Source organism: Canis lupus, chromosome 11 (assembly GCF_003254725.2).
Source record: "Canis lupus dingo isolate Sandy chromosome 11, ASM325472v2, whole genome shotgun sequence".
NCBI classification, from domain to species: Eukaryota; Metazoa; Chordata; class Mammalia; order Carnivora; family Canidae; genus Canis; species Canis lupus.
Genome location: NC_064253.1, coordinates 62,928,377 through 62,950,237, shown reverse-complemented (window position 1 = coordinate 62,950,237; position 21,861 = coordinate 62,928,377). Strand labels below are relative to the sequence as shown.

General features: G+C 41.2%; 2 long non-coding RNA genes across 8 annotated transcripts in view; one reads left to right on the top strand and one right to left on the bottom strand.

The window, feature by feature from the left end:
• LOC112649988 (uncharacterized) overlaps positions 1-14,408 on the bottom strand; it is a 28,038-nt gene extending 13,630 nt beyond the window's left edge. Inside the window, exons 1-2 of the long non-coding RNA XR_003129856.3 lie at positions 14,362-14,408; positions 12,018-12,095 (exon numbers count right to left, since the gene is read on the bottom strand). This is a non-coding gene — a long non-coding RNA (uncharacterized LOC112649988). The remainder of the gene's footprint in view (positions 1-12,017; positions 12,096-14,361) is intronic.
• Positions 1-21,861, top strand: part of LOC112649986 (uncharacterized) — a 132,168-nt gene that overhangs the window by 73,855 nt on the left and 36,452 nt on the right. The gene's annotated exons all lie outside the window — the stretch shown is intronic.

Below are 21,861 nucleotides of genomic sequence, written 5' to 3'. Positions count from 1 at the left end.
ACGTCGGGCTTCCCGCATGGAGCCTACTTCTCCTTCTGCCTGTGTCTGTCTCTGCCCCCCTCTCTCTCTTTCTATGTCTATCATGAATAAATAAATAAAATCTTTAAAAAAAATGAAGCAAAAAAAAATGAAGCAATGACACAGTGTCCATTTTTTTTTTAATCACATGGATTGGCTCACATACTAACTGGTAGATTGCACCAGTTATTCTTGCTAAATGAAATACCTAAGATAATGATAAGAGATAGCACTTACTGAGTGTTTACTGTGTGTCAGATGCTTTGCATGCGTTATCTTGTTTAATCATCATGGCAACGTGGTCGAAATGATCCCCATTTCACAAAAGAAGAGACTAAGGCCCGGAGAACGACTTTGGGGAAGGCTGTACAACCAAGCAGCGGACAGAACCGAGATCTTCACTCCCTGTCTGTGTAACCTAGAAAGTTCTGCCACCAGTGCCACACCTCTGAGTATTAGCACGTTGGAATAGACCTGAGTCAATGTTACTCGGACGGGTGTTGGCTTCCTGCACAGGTACATTCCTTCAAAGATAAAAGCATCGCTCCCACAGGTTTCTTGGCAGAGGGAATGGGAATCTCAGCTCTGAAATGAAACCGTAGATTTGTTTCAGGAAGTGGGGATTGGCAGGATAGGGAAAAAGAGGGTCTTTAATTGCAAGGGCTGAACAAGGCTGCCTGGAAAAGCAGTGCCCTGTGAGGATGGCTTGGCCAGTGAAATCGCTTTTGGCCAGAGTTGCCTTCTTCATAGCAGATGGAAAGTAATGGTCAGCCCGGGATAATGCGACACAATTTGCTTTCATTTGATGGTTCCTTCTGCCTGTGTGATGTTTCCCAGGCTGCCTTTTTTATACAAGCATTGGCTTTAGCAGTGAAAAAGAAAGAAGTTGTTAGACATTTTGTAAACCATGACCCTTTCACCTTGGCTGTGGATTTTTAAAGTATTCAAACTGCATTGCAGCTAGACTGCAATGTATTTACAAATAAATTCACGAAAGTCAACATGCATTCTTTTCCAAAAACACCAAATGCATAGAAAAATCATAGGTCTGTACTACTTTCCATATGGTACTAAAATTTTCTTCTTCCCTAGAGAAAGAAAAAAAAAAACGTAAGTCTTGAATAAGGTAGAAAAAAGAACAAATGGGATACGTAAAAGTAGAATGGTATGACTCTTCTTGGATGTTTTCTAACTTATGAAGATGTAGTTCTGGAATATTCAGTCCTATAACCATGTCAGCAATCAACAGATGGATAAATGAAAAAAAAAAAGATTATTTCAACATTTTAGTGAATCAAGCACATTAATTGTTCCTTTTTCATATGGAGTCATGTTATATCTGGCTTTCTTCCCCTAACCCTATGTCATAGACACTTCCTGTGAACATGTCTTATTTTAAAGGATAATGTTACTTGCCACATCAAATTCAGTTGAGGGGATGTAGCACAATTTATTTAACCAGTGTCTTCTTTGGGGGCTTTAAAGTTGTTTCTAATTTTTCACTGTTATGGAAGTCACCGCAATACATTTCGTTTTGTATTTAGTTTCTTCCACCCCTACCCTTTTAGGAAACTAGTTCCTTAAAATAAATTTCCTGGAGTTGAGTCACGTGGTCTAACGAAATGAACTACTTTGCTGTTCTTGGTAGATATTGTAAAATTGCTTTCCAGAAAAGTTTTTATCAATTTACACTACCACCAGCAGTGTTTTCATAAGCCATTTCCCACTACAAACTTAGCACTGTAGGTTGTCTTATGTCTTTTAAATTGAATTTGTTAAGGGAAGGTTTCTCCCAGTTGAAGTGTGGCTAAAAACTTGCCACTCAGCTATTGTGTGAATTCTTAGAGACTGACTATGAAATCATGGCAATAAACATTGGAGATGTCAGAGGCCTTTTTAGTTTGATCTGTCCCTCTGTGGCAGGTGTTGGATTGTTACCCACATGCCAGTGCTTTGGGGACACAAATGAGTAGAATATGTTTGTCAAACATGTCAGCTAGAGTTCCCATAAGACTCGGCCACAAAATGTCGGCAAAGCTGGAATACAAAGGCCTGGCTCTTTGCCTGCCATCCCCTGCAAGGCTTGGGAGCCCATGAAAGGCAGGGCATCTCCTGGGTATGCTACAGAGCCTTTCTGGGTTCCAGAACTTTGCTTGGACACCTGGAATTCAAATTTCCACCACTGCTGAACCGGAATAAACAAATGTACCCCAGGGCCGCCTTCTACGATTTCATCCTCTGAATGTGTCGTTTGTGATGTGGAAATGTATTCTGCTAGAATGTCATTGGACGTGCAAGTTGCCAGGGCATTGGAAACCATCTAGTCCAACCCCCTCATTCAAAGTGGAGGAAGCTGAGGCCCAGTGAGTGGAAGGTTCTAAAGCCTGGTTTCTTCATTCCCAGCATGGTGGTGGCACCCACTGCCTCCACATATTATTTCTCCTCCATAAAATATCTTTTATAAAAGCTCGTTCAGGACTGGTCTTGCTAAATTTAACTTTCGGTGGGATCTTCCTTGTTACTGATTGTTCCCTGTGTATCAGGCATTGATGGCAAAGCATGCACTAAGAAGTTGTAGGCATTAGTCTCGGAATTTTTATGTAGTTAAATTGCAATGACAATGACCAAGTAACTTTCATGCATGAACTCACTCACTCCAACACTTTTCCTAAAATATATTTTTCATCATCCTTATTTTACAGAGAGATAAACTGAGAATGGTTTTTAAAAATATTAAACAGCATAACCTAAATTGTACTGCAGTGACAAACAACCGCAAGTCTCACTGACTCACAACAGGAAAGCTTTATTTCCCTCTCATGTTGTGCATGTGCTGTAACTTAATGTTAGTTTTTTTTTAGAGGGAACCACGTTGAAAAGAGTAGCCCTTATCTGCAACCTAGCTGTGTCCTAGCAGATGGAATATCGCAAAGGTACAACACACAATGGCTCTTAAAGCTACAGACTGAGAAGGTCTTCTCGACTCTATTCATGAAACGGATGACATGGCCAAGCCTGCCACTGAGGAGGCAGATAGTAAGCTACTCCAGCAGGGAAGGCCCAGTGCATAATATATTGAACAAATAACAGTCTACCATTGATAGTATCTTACTCAAGTTCCTACATCAAGTAAATTCTGGAAGCAGGAGTTGAACTCAATGTGATTCCAAAGCGACCGCAACCAACGTATCTGTTTTACTCTCTCTCAATGATCAGATGCTAGGAAATGTCCTTGGAACCCAGATTGGAACTTACGATCTATTCTTTTGCCACCACGAAAAATGCCATTGTGAGCATTAAGCATGTACTCATACTTTTCCAGCCAACACAACATTTCACAATATTCACTGAATGCTTCCTCCACTGGCGCATTACTAGTTTGCATGCTATTTCTTTCTGGGTGGAGGAGATCTGTGCTTCTACACACAAGGATTACTTTAGAGATCCCATAGACTCTTAGGGCCACAAGGCCAGCTCCCAGCCAAGGATGGCCTCCTTGTTACAGAATCCTACCAGGAAGCCAGGCAGCCTCTCACATGCAACTCTGTCTAACACCTCCCACCCAAGGAAGGCCAGGCCATTTATGCACAGCTCAAACTGTGGAAGTGTCTCTACACTGAGTTGGGTCTCTCTTGCAGAGCTTTCATTCTTGGGGCTATAGTTTAAGATAAAGGTAATCATATATATATGAATATGTAATCCTATAATGTATGTATACATGTATATATAGGACTAAAATGCTTTTTTTAAAAGATTTTATTTATTTATTCATGAGAGACACACAGAGAGAGGCAGAGGGAGAAGCAGGCTCCCTGCAGGGATCCAGATACAGGACTCAATCCCAAGACTCCAGGATCATGGCCTGAGCCAAAGGCAGACACTCAACCACTAAGCCATCCAGGTGCCCCTAGGATTACAATCCTATATATATATATGAAATATATTTTTATATATGAAATATATAAACAATGTATCTTTTATAATGTTATATTCCATTTATATACTATTTATGACTATATATTTCTAGATTTTTTTTAATATATTTTACTTATTATTCATGAGAGACACAGAGAGAGAGAGAGAAGCAGAGACACAGGCAGAGAGAGAAGCAGGCTCCATGCCGGGAGCCCGATGTGGGACTCGATCCGGGTCTCCAGGGTCACACCCTGGGCCGAAGGCAGCGCTAAACCACCTGAGCCACCCGGGCTGCCCCTATTTCTAGATATTTTTATGTTACATATTATATATCATATATAATACTATATATAAAACATATAAAATATCAAACTCTCTATATCTATTTATCCATCCATCTATGCCAGATTTTTATTTTCATGCAGAGATTATGGTCCCCAGTTCTTATATTTTGTAGCTTCAAATGACTCAATTTACTCTTAATATGTTTGCTCTTTGCATCTCAAAACATCTCAGTTGCCATTTGTGAAGGTGCTCTAGTCTATCTGCAATAAAAAATAGAGTTTGTATAATATTATTCACCCCTCTCCTTGTTTTATACTACTTAACTTATAACTCTCCAAATGGGAATATATTTTAGATTTAACATAACAGCATGATCTTTTCTATGGTAAATTAATTTATTTAGCAATTTCTATCAATACACACCAACTTTGGTATTTAGAATACTCAGAAATGTGGAGAGGTGAGGTAAGAATATCCCCAAATCCTTTAATACATACTTTAAAAATTTTTATAGGATAAGGAATACCTTATTCTTTCAATACCTAAGATAGTTCTGCTTCCATACTTATTTACTTTAAACAATTGGTTTATATTGAAATGTAAATATATATATATGAAATGTATATATATACAATTATATATATACAATTTGTATATATATATGCTATATACATATACACAAATGTGCGTGTATATATATATCAAATATACACAAATATACACAATTGATCCTTGAACAACACAGGTTTGAGCTGCACGGGCCCACTTATACATGGATTTTTTTTTGATCAATACAGTAGAGTACTGCAAATATATTTTCTCTTCCTTATGATTTTCTTAGTAACATTTTCTCTAGCTTAGTTTATTGTAAATATACAGTATATAATGCATATAACATAAAATATGTGTTAATCGACTATTCGTTACCAATAAGGATTTCTGTAAACAATAGGCTATTTTAGTAGTTCTTTGGGAGGAGTCAAAAGTTGTATGCAAATTTTTGACTGCCTGTGGGTGGGGTTCAGTGCCCCTAATCCCCCACATTGTTCAAGGGTCAACTGTAGTTTATTTCTCTTTAGTAAATGTTTGACAAATTATCTTTTAAATTGGCTTTTAAATTGGGGAAACTTTTTTTTTTTTTGATATGTAGACAAAAACCACTTTCAGAGACTGGGATATTTTATACTCTTTAAAATTATATTCCTTTTACTTTATGGAAGCTCTGTGCGGGGGGAAGGACCATGTCTCATTCTTCACGCACCCCTAAGTGGCTGCTATTGAGTTAAAAAGTAAAAACAATGGGGAAATAGGTCAATGGACATACATATGATGCTTTGCTTTTGCCCAAAGCAGTTGGTCATGCTCAAAATAGCACAAATTACCATAATTGATCTAAAGGTATTAGTGGTAGAGTGGAAGAAAAGAGATTTGATTTTTTTTTTTTCTTAAAAAGTACAGACCAGCAAGATTTAGTGAATGATTAGAAGGTGCAAAACATTAGGGGAAAAGGAGGAGTCTAGAATAACTTAGGAATTTCCAGTTTGAATGACTACGAGTGGGTGGCTCATAGACTGTTTGAAAACAGACTACTCCTTGTTGGTTTTTTTTTTCAATAAAGTTTTACTGGAATTCAGCCAAACACATTCCTTTACACATTGTCCATGGATGCTTTCACACTACAATGGTTGAGTCAGGGAGTTGTGGCAAAGACTATATGGCCTACAAAAGTTAACTACCTGGCACTTTACAGAAAAATGTTGGCTGAATCTTGCTCTATAGAAAATACATATTTGTTATTGTTGGGGGGAGGATATTGGGGCAAATAGCTTCCGTCTGTTAATATACTGAGTTTGTGGTGATTGTAGAACATTCCAGTGAAGACATTCAACAGGAAGTTGTAGTTATAAGCCTGGAACTCAGGCACAAAATTATGACTAAACATATAGATTGAGTAGGTTGTGGTTAAGCTGTGGCTTTGGCGGCCATGTTTAAGCAACATGGTGGCTAAAAATCTAAAATGAAGATACCATTTGTGATGTACAGTACTCTCTGAGATCTAGCTCAGGATGTATAGTGTTTGGAAGTCAGTAGTGTTTGATTTCATCTTATAGAAACATAAGAAGAAGGACAGGGGTCTGTAGGGTGCATTAACTTCATCTTCTAGTATGTGGGGCAGGGGTCTCACTGAGCACAAAGGCCCAGGGTCCTCCAGCCACAGTCTCCCCTTTGCTTCAGAGTGACTGATGCTGCTGCTCAAGTCCTCACAGTAGGCCCCAAGCTGAAATCAAAAGCACCCCTTTCAGCTTTACTAGGCAGTTTGGCCAGTGCAACCACAGAACATCTCATATTGGTTGATGTAGGGGAGGAAAAGCTAAATGTTGGTTATAGTTCTAAAGTGATGCCAGTCCTGGAGTTGTGAAGTTCTGCTGCGGCCATCAGGGTTAAACCTAACAAGGCAACTCATGTACTTTCCAGGCCATTTTCCAGCTGGTAAGTGAATATTTCTGTCCTGCACGTGGTACAGAGAGCTCAGCCCAGTGCAAGAACGGTCTGTTCCAACAGAGTTTCTAGGCCAGTTCCAGCATGCCTTTGAATCGACTTACTTCCAGAGTGATTCACTTCCATTTCCTCTTTTGCCAAGTAGGGAAATAGCAACTCCTCTTTCTCATCTTTGGTAAATGTGGTAAGGACAAGTATTTTGAATGAGATGGGGAGTGTGCAACCCTATGGGTAGTGAGCTCCTGGAGGGAAGAACTGTAGCCTCCATAGTAGAGGCCAACAAAGAGTAGACACCCAGGGTATCAAATAAGTAGGTCCTCAAAAGTCAATTTACTCCAAATGTAGTTGTATAGAGTTTCTAAAGTAGTAACCCGTACAATAGACACCGGCTGTCTTAAGCAAGATTATTGGCAACTGTGCCAAGATCTTCCCACTTTTACCTATCTCATCAGCCACTGAAGAGAATGAACTCCATGGATGAATTTGATTTTTTTTAATAAATTTATTTTTTATTGGTGTTCAATTTGCCACCATACAGAATAACACCCAGTGCTCATCCCATCAAGGGCCCCCCTCAGTGCCCGCCACCCAGTCACCCTCACCCCCTGCCCACCTCCCCTTCCACCACCCCTAGTTTGTTTCCCAGAGTTAGGAGTCTTTCATGTTCTGTCGCCCTTTCTGATAGTTCCCACTCATTCATTTGGGGAATATAAAAAATAGTGAAAGGGAATAAAGGGGAAAGGAGAAAAAATAAGAATTTGATTTTTAAAAATTTTTTGATGAATTTACCTGTTAGGTGGGAAACCCTGCTAGTACCCCCGAACCTACTCCAATACACATTCTGAGTTGTATTTCTCGAAATGTAGTGTCAGAGCCTAAGTGTTTGAATTTTTCTAGTTTCATCAGAGGCTATTATGCTAAATACCGCGAAGTACATTGAAAAATGGGTGGAACCAAAGATGGGGGTAGCCACTTAAAACTATGATCAGATTTTTCCTCAGATCTTATTTATTTATTTATTTATTTATTTATTTATTTATTTATTTATTATTTTTACTTCAGGAGGAAATTGCTGGATTTTATTTTTAACATTGAATTTCCACACTCCCTTTTGAATGTCTTGCTAGCATGTGCCCACACGTACATGCATGCTCGTCTGTCAGAATGTGTGTGTGTGTCTGTGCACCCTCACCCAGCTGGGATAATCTTGTGGGCCCGTGTGCGGGTGCGTATGTGTGCGGACGAGTGTGGGTGTATTTTCCTTGTGAGTGCGCTGGTCTGACGGAAGGAGCTCTTAGATCCCACAAGAGCCACATGTCTATCAGGAGGGATCTTTGTTGCGTTTTTCAGCACATGCATTTGCAGAATTAAAGAGCGGAGGCACCAGGATAACCACAGAACCCTCTGTGAACTATTCTGGGTCTCCCCAAAGACCTTTAATTTACTATTGTATTTAAAGACGACGCATGGCCTTGCAGAGCTGGATCTGCAAATGCTCAGTGGCTCAGTGGCCTTGGAAGACAGACCATCGCCCAGTGGGGATCAGCTCAAAGGTTGAACCGGTATCTCCTGAACCTTAGTTGAATAATACATTTTGCTCGAGAGTTTTTGTTTGTCTGTTTGTTTTCCTCCTGGCTCACTCTTGGCCCGGACTCAAGATAAACTTTGCTGCCTCTCTGCCTGCTGTGCTTAATTTTCTGTGGTCCCTAAAATGCTGGATTTGTAGCCTTTTTCGTTTGGCTGCGGTTTGGCATCTCCTTTCCAATTCAACGTTCAAGTTTCCTCTGTGTGCAGGACTCAGAAATGTTTCACTTGAGAGTTTAAGTTTCATGATTTTAATTATTCACATCGTCTAAACTTGGCTTTGAAATCAACCATATCAGGCATGGACAATTCACCCAAGAGTCTGAAATGGAATAAAGAAAGCAAAGAGGAGGAGACATCTGGTGCCAAACCACCCCAGTGAGGTGCCCATGTGTTTATGAAGGGGGCAGGGGGAGGAGGAGAGGCCTCTGGGAGAAAAGAGCACTCACTTTCCTGGAGCACCTACAATGGGATAAGCACTGGGCCTGAGACACCTTCTGCCCTTGGCCATCCCAAGAATCCTTTGGGAGGCAGGGATGTCCCAAATTCTCTTTCAGCTCCTGCTTGCCTGCCTAGACGTTTGTGCTGTAAGGTGGATGCTGTGTGACAGGGGTAGGGGGGCGGTGGGAATAGAACATGTTACTGGAACATGCTGCCTTAACTTAGGAGAATCTCCCTCTTTGTCCCTCTCAGTTACCCAGAAGGCCTCGTGTCTCTTGGTGTTTTCTGCATCCCATTAACAAAATGCCACCCTGGTTTTTAGGAACTGAAGCTAAAAACTGCCGGCTCATGTTTTTGGCTGCCAGAGTTGTATTGTTCAATTGCTTCCTGCCCACCGTGTGTGGGTTCTTTCTGGAAGGAAGAGCCAGTCCAGTTGCAAGGGTGCTACAGAGTCAGGTACCGAAAGTTCCTGTAGACACACGGACCTAAACCTGTGATACTTGGGAATGAAGAAGCTTGCCCAGTCCCTCGATGGCCAAGACCTTTTCATTTTTGGAAGTCTCCTTTAATAAAGTCTGGTGCTATGCAGGCACCGAGAGTCGGATGTTTGGCCCGGGAGGGTGGATGCGCGTAAGAATTTTTTGTCTAATTATAAAGGTGGCAAGATATTAGGAGGAGGGGACAATGAAAAAATAAAACTCAAGCATCACCTAATCAAGGCAAAAGGACACTGCTAATATTTTGGTAGGAGTCTTTTTCCTTTCCTTTCCTTTCCTTTCCTTCCTTTCTTCCTTTCCTTTCCTTTCCTTTCCTTTCCTTTCCTTTCCTTTCCTTTCCTTTCCTTCCTTCTCTTTTCTTTCTGTGTGTTTTAAAAAAAAATGGACTGTAACCAATATCTTGGACAGAATACATCTTGAGACAACAATCACGAAACAAAATTATTTTGTTTCCTCTCCTCTTCCTCTATCTCTTTAAAATTAATTAGAAACAATCCTTCTTCCCTTGCCCTACAGTGAAAACCCTGGGCAGCCTCATGACTCTTCTGATCATGGCCAAGTGGCAAGAGAACGGAGAACGGATGGCCTTTTTTTCACCACGGTCACAATTCAGAAATTGCGATTCCTTGGCCTTGACAGAAATCGAAACTTTGGTTTGAGATGGTCCTCTGCCCTTCCCCAGCCAGGCTGGCTGCCAAAACCGGAAGAAGGCCCAAAGGGTGCGGTCAGTTTCCACGCTCAGTTTTTGCCCTCCACCCTAACTTTGGTCCATTTCTGACCCCTCCAGGTCTGGAGTCAGGGGAGGAGCTAGAAGTTTCTTATGTGACTGGCACGGTCCATAGCAGGCTTCCCACTCCCTGGAGCAGGCAGGTGTCTAAAGTCAGAGCTCCCGTTGGCCTGTAATGTATTCTTCAGGACACTCTTGCCTCCACAGCACCCCTCCCGAGAGCTTTTACCTGCGGTTCTCTTGATGTTGGTGATACACTCTTCATGTACAGCTCACGTCCACTCCTTTCTCAGCCCTGACTTAATTCAGCACGACTTCAGCTCTTCTGCAGTGGGGCCTCTCTACCCTCCAGGGGTCCTGGTGGATAGACTTGTGAGGATAAGACATGTATCGCTCTCTACCCCAGTTCCTGGCTTAGAGCTCCTAAAACCTTTGTAATTTCTATTTATTTATTTATTTATTTATTTATTTATTTATTGTCACAGAGAGAGAGAGAGAGAGGCAGAGACATAGGCAGAAGGAGAAGCAGGCTCCATGCACCGGGAGCCCGATGTGGGATTCGATCCCGGGTCTCCAGGATCGCGCCCTGGGCCAAAGGCAGGTGCCAAACCACTGCAACACCCAGGGATCCGCAAACCTTTGTAATTTCTAAGTGAGAAGAGCACCAGGAACGTCCCTTATTCTAATAATTGGTCTTCGAGTCCAACCCCGACATAGGGCTCCTGAAATGCTTGTAAATTCCTAAGTGATAAGAGAACTAGAAGCATCTTTTGTTATAAGGAGGCAACTCTGGGTGAGCTACCAGATGGCTCCTGGATGGCAGCTGGTCGCTAGAGAGACCAAGCCGTGATTAGAAGCTTGGAATTTTCAGCTTACCCCTCATCGTCTAGAGAGGGGAGAAGAGCTGGGAAAGAAATCAATAATTGATCACGTCTACATGAGGAAACCTCCATAAAATCCTAATCGGGTGGGGTTCAGAGACCTGTCTGGTCAGCAGCACATGCTACTCACCTATGGGGAGGGTAATATACCCCAAATCCACAGGGACAGAAGCTACTTCGTTCGAGACCCACTTTAACTGTTCATCTATGTCTTTTATCATGTCCTTTAATAAACTGGTAAATGGAAGTAAGCATTTCTCTGAGTTGCTCTAGCAAATTAATCAAACCTGGGGAGGAGTCGTGGGAACCTCTGATTTATAACAGATTGCTCAGAAGCACAGGGGGCAACCTGGCCTTTGGACTGGCATCTGGGGTGGGTGGAGAGGCTGTCTGATGGGACTGAGCCCTTACACTGTGGGATGTGACATTATCTCCAGGTAGATGACGTCAGAATTGAGTTAAGTTGCAGGACACCCAGCTGGCATTGCAGGATTGCTTGGTGTGGGCAAAACTCACACACACCCGGTGTGAGAAGTGTTGTGAGTGTGGCAGTGGTGTGAGAGTGCAGGAAAGACACAGAAGAAAGAAAGAGTTAGGTTTTCCTCCTCAGGACAAAGCCCCGTGGGGGTCCTCTCTCATTCCCTCTTGATGTTTGCTCCCGTGGGAGTGCCTGCCATCCACCCCAACCACTCCCCCTCACCGCCCCCACCATAGGGCTAGCCAAGCTGGCTCTCTTCATTGAGATGTTCCACTCTACGACTCCCAAATACAGAAGCATTGATTAAGTTTCTGGGCAGTCTTGTTGAATCTCTTCTCAGTTGGTTCTAGATGAATTTCAGGGACTCTCCTCCACCCCCAAAATATATACACACACATTTTCTTCTTTTTCTTCTTCCTTCTCCTCCTCCTTCTCTTCTCCTCCTCCTCCTCTTCTTCTTCCTCATCTTCCTCTTCTTCTTCTTCTTCTTCTTCTTCTTCTTCTTCTTCTTCTTCTTCTTCTTCTTCTTCTTCTTCTTCTTTTGATTTTATTTATTTCATAGAGAGAGAGAGTGCCCAAGACCCTGAGGTCATGACCTGAGCTGAAGGCAGACACTTAACTGACTGAGCTACCCAGGCACCCCCATATACACATGCTTACACACTTTGTGTAGACACGTGGTGGGTACTTACCCCACCATGACAGATCTCTTCAAAACTTTCCCCCTGATTCCTCTTTCTTTAGTTCCAAAATGGGATCTTTTTCATACCCTGGATGTGGATGAGAAATTAAAGAGTCATGTAGCCTTTTTATATCCATTTCCTTTAGAAAGTTGCATCTTGCACCTCCCTCTGAAATGTTGTATTTGTTGAATCTTGGTGATAGTTGAAACTTTTGAGTTAACATTTATACAATCTTTTCTAATCTTTGTTTTCAAATAATATTCATCCTGATAATTATCCCTATATCATCACTGACTTTTGAAAATTTGATTTTAATGATATTTCAGTACTAAAAGTAGTTTCCTATTGCCACTATTACAAGTGACCACAAACTTCGTGGCTTAAAACAACACACATTTATTGTCTTGTAGTTCTGGATGTCAGAGGTGCTACATCAGTCTTAGTGGGCTGAAATCAAAGCATTGGCAGGGCTGTGGTTCTCCTGAGAGCTTTGGGGACAATCTGTTTCTTTGCCTTTTCCAGCTGCCTGCATTCTTTGGCTTATGGCCCTACATGACTCTGACCTCTATTTGCATCATAATATTGTTTCCCCTCCCTCTGCTTCCATCCTCACAGTGCCTGCTCCGATTCTGACCCTTTGGCCTCCCTCTTATAAGGACCCTTGTGATTACATTGTACCCAACTTCGTAATCCAGGATAATCTCTCCATCTCGACATCCTCAATTTAACCACTTCCACAAATTCCATTTGCCAGGTTAGGTACCTATTCACCAGTTCAGAGGATTAGGACCTGGATGAGGGGTTATTTTTGGGTGGGGGTGGGTGGGTAGCAAGGGCATTATGTAGCCTACTGCACCCATTTTTTTGGATGTTTCACAATTTAATTTTACTTTCAATTCTTTATTTTAAATATTGTAAACAGTGGTGTAATGAGTTTCCTTACAAATGAAAACATTTTTATGAGTTTCTGTGATGGGTTTCTCAGTATGAATTCCTAGAAGTGGAGTTATTGGGTAAGAACATGTTGAGGATTTTTTATTTATCTTGCCAAATTCCATTCCAGAAAGGTTTCATAAAATTTTGACTCCACAAGCACTAAGGAGTCTATCTTTACCAACAATGAGTAATTCTGCATATTATTTCTCATTTGGGGGTCAATTTAATAGCTAAAAAATGGTATCCCCTACATGTTTTTGATTACTAGCAGACTGAATATTTATCGTACATTTATTGGTCAAATGTATTTCTTCCTCTCTGAAATAGGTGTTCATTGACTTTGGCCACTTTTATGCAGTCCAGTAGAGAATTGAGATCTTTACAGACAAATGGATCTGGTTTTGATTTTTCCCCCCAACTTAGCTGTGTGACTTTGTGCACATAACGTAACCACCCTTTGTCTCAATACTCTCACTTTGTACACCCAAATAAAAACCCTGGGGTTTTTTTTAGGAAAAAAAAATGTTGAGGTTTTATTTCCACAAAGCACACAATTTTAGTAAATCTCTCTATGAGTATATTTTAATGTGAGTATAATCAATCTTTATCTACTATGTTTTATGTGAGGTTTGGATGATGGATAGAGAGCACCTAGATGAATGTTTGTATTTGGTGACAATGGACCTTGGGACACCTGGGTGGCTCAGATAGCTGAGTGTCTCTGACTCTTGGTTTCAGATCAGGTCATGATCTCATGGGTGGTGAGATGGAGCCTGGGTCGGGGCTCTGCACTCTGCTTCTCTCTCTCTCTCTTTCTCCCTCTGCCCCTCCCACTGTGTGTTCACATACTCTATAACTAAAAATAAATCCATAAATCTTTAAAAAAATAAAAATAAAGGCACAGCACAGGGAATATAGTCAATGTAGTAGCACTGTGTGGTGAGAGATGGTAGCTACACTTGTGAGCACAGCATTTGGTACAGACTTGTCAAATCACTGTGTTGTACACCTGAAATTACACTAATGCAACACTGTGTCAACTATACTTCCACTTTTTAAAGAGGGCATAAAGGAGACAAAACTCTTGTTCATAATTGTTGAAATTGCTCTCCCACTTTCTTATTTCTCATCTATTTTTGTATTTATATTGTAGGAAAAATGTCTACTATCCTGTGATCAGTACATTGTCATTTGTGATTTCTTTCATTTATATTTAGAAGTTACGACCCATTTTCAAGACAACTGAAATATTTACTGTTATTTTCATTTTTTAACAATGGTTTTCTTCGTTTTCATTTAGATCTATAAAACAGATGGAATTTGAATTGTTGGCTATGTGAGGTGAGGTTAAGGTAAAAGTTTATTTCCCCCCCATTTTTTAGCCACACTCCCCAATATCATTTGGTGAATATTATACCTTTTCTTCACTGAGTTTTGTTGCTTCCACTGCTATCATATATTAAGTTCCATAGTGTTTTAAATTGTTCTAGAACTTTCTGTTGTGTTCTACTGATATAGCTGTCTAGTCTCTTGACAACATAATTCTGTTTTAATAATAGTAGTATTTATAATGTTTTGGTGGACAAACTCCCTCTCATTTTTCTTATTTCAAGCTTGTTCTTAGCAGGTGCTCTCATCCCTTCATCCTCTTCTGAGTAACTTTGCAACCATTTTCTTTTTTTTTTTTAATTTTTTTTAAATTTTATTTATGATAGTCATACAGAGAGAGAGAGAGAGAGGCGGAGACATAGGCAGAGGGAGAAGCAGGCTCCATGCACCGGGAGCCTGACATGGGATTCGATCCTGGGTCTCCAGGATCGCACCGTGGGCCAAAGGCAGGCGCCAAACCACTGCGCCACCCAGGGATCCCTGCAACCATTTTCTTAATGTAAGAACCCCATTATTGCCATGATTAGCTTGTTTATTAATTTTGGAACATCTGGCATCCTCATTCATTTATTTCATCTGGGGACTTGAAATCTCTCTTGATTTTGTAAAATTTCTTCTGAGTTCCTATAAAATTTTGAGGTTTTATTTCAACAAAGCACATAATTTTAGTAAATCTCTCTATGAGTATATTTTAATGTGACTATAATCAATCTTTATCTACTCTGTTTTTTAAATGGAGGTTGTTTCTATAAAGAAAAGTTATTGATCTTACTCTCAATCCTATTTGGCTAAGTTACCAAGTTCTATTATTAGTGTTGATAGTCTTGTCAGTTTTTTTTGTTTAGTTTTGCACATATAATCAATTCTAAAAAAAAATTAACAATTTTACATTCTTTCACTGGAATTTTTTGCTTCATTTTTCTGATTCTTGCTTTATCATATTGGTAAGCTGTCCAGAAAGACAATAAGTATTAATGTCACCAGTGGCTCCCAGTATCTTTTTCTTTCTATTAATTGTGATGCTTCTGGTTTCTCACCAAAAAGTAGGGCAAAGTAGATTTTCTCCTCATGGGTAAATTGTTCTCATCACCTCCTCTGAATATCTTCATTAGAATTATTAGAAAAAATGCATACCAAATAACTCAGAAATAGAACAGACACCTCCAATGCCATTCACGTGGCACAACGAAAAGAACACTTACTTTCTGGAGTCAGGGGTGCTCAGGTTTGAATGCTTATTCCAGCACTTCCTGGGTAAACAATTTGCACATAAACCTCCAGTTTTCATTTCTTTCTCTCTAACATGTAGGCATTAATATTCCTTTATAGAACTGTATTATAGATTCAATAAGATATGGGGGAAAATACCTAGGGGGTTCGTAGACACCAGTCGTGAAAGGCATGCTATCCCCACTAGTTTTGTTCTGCGAAGTATGGATTGAAAACCCTGCAGAGGGACACCTGGGTGGCTCAGTGGTTGAGCGTCTGCCTTCGGCTCAGGGGGTGATCCCGGGGTCCTGGGATCAAGTCCTACATTGGGCTCCCCCATGGAGCCTGCCTCTCCCTCTGCCTTATCTCTCTGCCTCTCTCTCTGTATCTCTCATGAATAAATAAATAAAATTTTAAAAGAAAGAAAACACTGCAAATTAATTTTAATAAAAAATGCTAGACCTTACTGCTAACCCCTGTGGGCTTCAATCTCTTCCTCTGTTTAGATGCATTTACTAAATGGTTAGTGCCATCTCTCCTAATCGGGAGCATCCTGAAAATTCAATGTCTCTAATCCACAGCCGCACGAGCACCCATTTCTCAGACTCTGTTGCAGAGTGGGTGTCCAGGCAGCCGTGGGCCCCGCAGGCCAGGCTGCGCAGGGAAGAGGAGCAGGCCCTGGGAGCCTGGGCGCCCAGCTGCGCCTTCCTCCGGGCCCCTGGCTGCTGCGTGTTGTTGCAGTTGTACTGTACTGTTCTACCGCATGGATTCATAGTTAACATTTTTCTTCCAGGCACATTTAAAACATTTGGCTCCCATCCTTCTCGAGCTGTTTTATAAGGGCAGGAACCGAGGCCAGGGTGTGCTCTTGTCAGCAGGCAAAGCACGCAGCAGAGGCTGCCAAAGAGTTTCCTGCTCGGGGGCCACCCATCCTTGGCCGCAGGATGCACGGCTTGGAGCTCATGGCAACTTGCACAGAGCGAGCGCTGGGACTTTCTGTTCTCTGGGCTCATGGTTTGGATTCCATCCTTCCGTCCTGCCGCATTGATCAGGGGAGGCTGTTGTGTTTGCGCTTGTTTGGGACTCGTTCAGAACACATGTCACAGCAGCAGTTCAAGGCCTAGCTCTAAGGCTTGGAGCTGCGAGAACTTTCTTTAAAGCCTAGCAAGCTGCTCTTGCCTCCTGTTAACGCAGACACAGAGTTCCCACGAATCAGCTGCAGGGGAGGCAGGCCTTCCCTTCATCCCACTCTCTATGAATTAACTTCTGGAATGGGCAGGCGACCCACACGCCAAATGGAGGGTTCCAACGTTGTTACCCCACCCTCTTTGAAGTCTACCTTGGCATGAGCTGATGTCTTTTCATGTATTATTTATTGCCAAGGACTATGACGGGGAGAATGCACAGAGGATCCCCGAAGCTGTTTTTTCAGGATTTCCTTTGATTGGGAGCTGTTGGCTGTGCCTTCTGCAGCTGGCTCTTTCACAGAGCAGAGGGCTCGGTGTGTGTCTCCCAAGTGACAGCTGCCACGCGGGCACAAAAGAGGCCCTGGCTGTGAAAGCGCCTGGCCACTCCGGAGAACTCCACGGGCAATTGGGCTATTGTTGCCACTTCACTCACCAGGAGGAAGGCAGGGTGATGTTAGGAGTGGAAAGAACACAGGCTCAGGCCCACGGGCTCCAGGTGGGAGCATCAGCTCTCGTATGGTCTCACAGTGGGATCCTGACCTCGGTCTTCTCACCTGCAAAATGGCAATGAGAAGACTCACCCCCAAATGTGTGATGGAGAATCAGTGAGAACATGCAGAATGTTCAGCTTCTTTCTTCCAAATTCCAAATCTAGTCTGGAAATCTTAAAGCAGTCTGGACAATCACAAAAGACTCTTTTTATCTTCTTCATTGATTCATCATTCATTCAGTCTGCATTTAATAATAATAAAAAAAATTTTTTAAACACCCCAAAACATTTTAGTGACTCTAATATTTGAGGTAATATACCAGGTGCTAGGAACGAAGAAATACGTGTTCAAGACTTGATGACATCCCTCGTCTGTCTCAGAGATTAAAAACATTAAATGACAAAATGTGCAGGTTCTTAAGGTAGTGGGTGGAAGGTTCAGGAAGTGAGGGGTACAACCATGTAGGATACTTACTACACCAGTTTATGAAACTACAAAAGTTCCTCCAGAAGAAGGAGCATTTATCTAAGGGGTGATATCAGAGTATAGAAGGCATAAAATGTTCCCAGAACTTAGAGATAGTGACCCTTTGAAATATGACCAGAGTGGTTTGCCCTGAGAGGTGAATGGTCCAGCAGTCCATGGAACAAGAGTGGACAATGTTAAGTCTTGTGAAAGAAGGCAGCTTGTGATAGTCTGAATTCAACTCGGTCCTACTCAACACAACTGCAGTTAATAGGAGCCAAGAACCAGATAGGCCCCATCAGTCAGGGATTCCCTGGAAGCCAGGATTGGACTGGAACATAGAAGGATAGACTTCTGCTTCCTTCTTCTCCTTCTGTCAGAAGTACCTCCTACTTCTGATTCTCCTCAGCTATTTTGTTACTGCTTCCATCTAACCTTTAGGTTGAGAGAAGGGTTCCAGGAGAAAGACTTTGCAGTATATTATGTATTTATTGTATTGCATGGGAAGAAATCTCTTGGAAAATGAGTTTCACTGCTGAAGACAAAGTATATTGTGATCTAAAATATCCTTCTTTTATGCCTTCCTCCACATTATGTGAAGATGCGTGTTCTCCCAAGAGACCATGGGCTTCTTGAGAGTGGGAGCGTAGGCCAGTCATCATTTTACCCTGAACACTTCATGGAATACGAGGCAGATAGTTGCTACTCAGGTCCCGCTCTCTAATGCCGCTCAAATGATCATTTTGATGTGTAAACCTGAACATCCGACTTGCCCATTGCTACTCGGTATTAAGTTATTAAGGGTCAAGCACTGAGGGTGGAGAGAAGAAAGGATATCAAACACAACCTAAGAGAAATAAGACAAGACATTTCCTTTTCTTATGATGCAATTTGCAGTTTAATCCCAAAGGAATTTACCAGACAGGCAGACTGTGGCAAGAATGTGCCAAGAAGAGGAATGATGAGTGATGGGCAACAAATTTAACTAGATAACAGACATGGGCTTCTCTTGCTTCTGCTATCCTGCTCCTAGACCTTACGGATTCCCATCACAGATCTCCTGAAAAATATTCTGCAAGGATAAAGAGGTTTGGATATTAGTCCTTCCTTATAGTAAATAATTAAAGCACTCTACCAGGGTCAGGACAATACTAGAATATCCACTTTAATAACACCCTTTACTAGGAAACACTCTCAGGAACCCAGAATAGACCAGAATGACCAAACCAGATAGATACGTGAAATTGTCAAGGCCACATTTTATGGGTGGGGAAACAAACTCAAACTGAGGAAATGAGGTGACTAAATTCTCACAGAGGTTAATGTCTGGGACCTGGGCCCAGACTCTCAGACTCCTTGCTCAGGGCCTTTTGTACTCAGAGCATGTGTGAAAAGAGGTGTTTTGTCTGATTCAAAGCTGAGAAGATGTGTTGAGGCTAATTTCATCTTTAATTAGGGAAGAGAAATAGGCCAGCACCGTACAAAACATTGGGCACGTATCCTCACTGGTCATCACGGCGTCATAGTAAACAGAATTTTTACCCAGTTTACAAATGAGGTACTTGAGACTTGTGGACAGTAAGGCCCTCTATCTTCAGGGTCACTTAGGATCTACTCATTCCAGGTTTTTCCCTTGACTCAGTGTCTCCTAGTTGTTCCTTGAGCAGTAAATAGGGGATAATGGGACAATCCACATCTCACTGACATTTCTTCATGGCATCTCATGAAGTAACCTTTGTCTCTCCATGGTGTACAGATTGTGCAGGGGGGTCAGTCATAGCAGTGGGTATTTAGTCCTCTGGCTGATAGAGCCCTGAATTTACATTGGGAAAAATGCAACTCAATCTCTTCTTGGGTAGATAGTACTCTTAATATATAATTCCTCTAGATTTAAATATATGGAAGTATTATCCATGTCTATTGGTCTTAATTATTTGAAATTAAGTTAAATTGTTTGAATTGAAGTTTTCAATTATTCCCTTTATGACTTACAATACATGCAATTTTGACCAATTATTACTTCACTGATCCACCTAATGAAAAAATCATGTACAAATTTACATTGTGTGTGTGTGTGTGTATACGTGTGTACAGTTTGATCAATATCATCCAACAAATTGAACTCTTAGTCTTGGAAGCCATCATGTATACCACAGGAAGTGATTTTGAGAATTAATTTTTTGCTTGGTTATTGTTTATCATTGGGTGGATTTGTTCACATGAATGCCCTATCTTATAAATAATAAATCTAGGCAAAGCTGGATGAATATTGAGGAAATGGGATAGCCTGATTATTCCCAGTATCTGTGGGTATGAGGTGCTGGAGAGCGAGAGGGTAAATATGTACAAGACCATGTTTATGAAAAAAAAGTAGCAAGTCAAATAAAAGGAAAAAATTCTTTTGTGCTAGGTGGCCAAGGTGAGGTCAATATCAATATTGGCATTTGCACTGCCAAGTCCATGTTTTGCATGACGATAATTCAATCATGATATGTTGGTGACAGAAGGCTTATCAAACATAGAATGTTTTATTACAGGTTGGTTTGTTTGACAAAAGTGACACCCATATTCTTTCACAAAGCTACTGCAAAATTCATATCCGGCCTTGCAAAATGTTATGTTGACAGCAAAGAGTACGGGGTACAAATTTATTGAACATTTGACACGCTTATTATTCATTTTTTTCAAAAGGTGTTTCTTTTCTCAGGGAACAGGGATGTTTATTTTTAACCCCCCCAGAAGCAAAACAGGTAACACAAATTTTATGTATAACCTGGGTGCTCAAATATGCACCTGTTGAATCTGACAGTATTTTTATACACTAAGAAAAGTACAGATATTGTTGTCTTATTTTACTAAGAGGAAAAACTAAGACATGATACATCTGAAGCAATTATCAAACTTTTCTATTCCTTTAGGCAACTGTAATAGACAACACTCGGGTAAAAGCCATCCAATAGTAGAGTTCTGAGAGACCAGCTCACTCGTACCTTTTATATGTAAATTTACCCTTTCAATATTTATTTGATTTATTTATTCATTCAGTTTCTACCAGATTTACAATAGGAGTTTGCTGCCTTTTGTAGCCTTTGGAAAAGAGGTGGGGAATGAATACTTTTAACAAAATTATATTCATAGGCAATTTCTACAGGCAAGGATCAAATTGAACTGAATCTTTCATTAGCCAAGGCATTAAAAAAAAAAAAAAAAAGGAAACAGAATGTAGCTTTATTGTCATGATCAGACTAAGAGGAAGTGTATGAGTTTCATAGGTAGAGACAAAATTTTCCCAAGCAGTAAACTAAAAGAGAAATTCATCCACTGTTTTCTGTGTACACACACACACACACACACACACATACGCACACACATTCATGACACTTATATAACAGTCATTGTTGTTAACAGAACCATCAAAACCACCTGTGATACAAATGAGAAGAGCAATGAAGTTCCTTTCATGTGCTATTCACAGAGCTTTCAAGGGTAGGGACTGGCTATCGGGAAATGGAGGTCATTTGTAGTTCATTCCTGGGCCTTGTCAATGGAGAAATCTCCAGATTAAAAGAGATCAAACTTCCTAAATGAATTTCCCTCTGTGAAGATGGCCTCCTTATGAGCAAGTTTCCAAGTCTATCTGGGTATGGCCGATCAAATGCAAAGTGTCCTTCCAACCGTATTATTCAACACTCTGGCTGTGTATATCACGCCTCCCCAGCCACTAGCATCCTGATTTGCTGAACTCTTCGTGATGGAGAAGGTCTGTTTTTGCAGAGCCATAGCTGCTTCCTTGCAGATCCCACTCATTGTCAATCAGTTGATTCCATTTCTTCCTTCAAACCATAGCCCTTCGGCTGTTTGATGAGGGCTGTTGTAAGAAGCAGCTCCAGACTTCCTGTGTAGGAGCTGAGAGGTAGCATTCTGGCTGCTTCAGGGGCTGGAGGGCTGGTTTTAATGCTACCTCTCTGTATCGAGCATGCTGTCCTGACATCTTTTTGGCATTTATTTGTGTTGATTCAGAGGAAGAGGTGTTAGAGAGATTGTGTAACTGATCCTCAGCCATTCCCAACCCCAGCCATTCTGTGATGCTATCACTGTTTATCAAGAGGGCTTAGAAATATACAGGCCGTGCCCACTGGTCTATAGGCCCATTGGTCTGTAAGCAACCAAATTAGG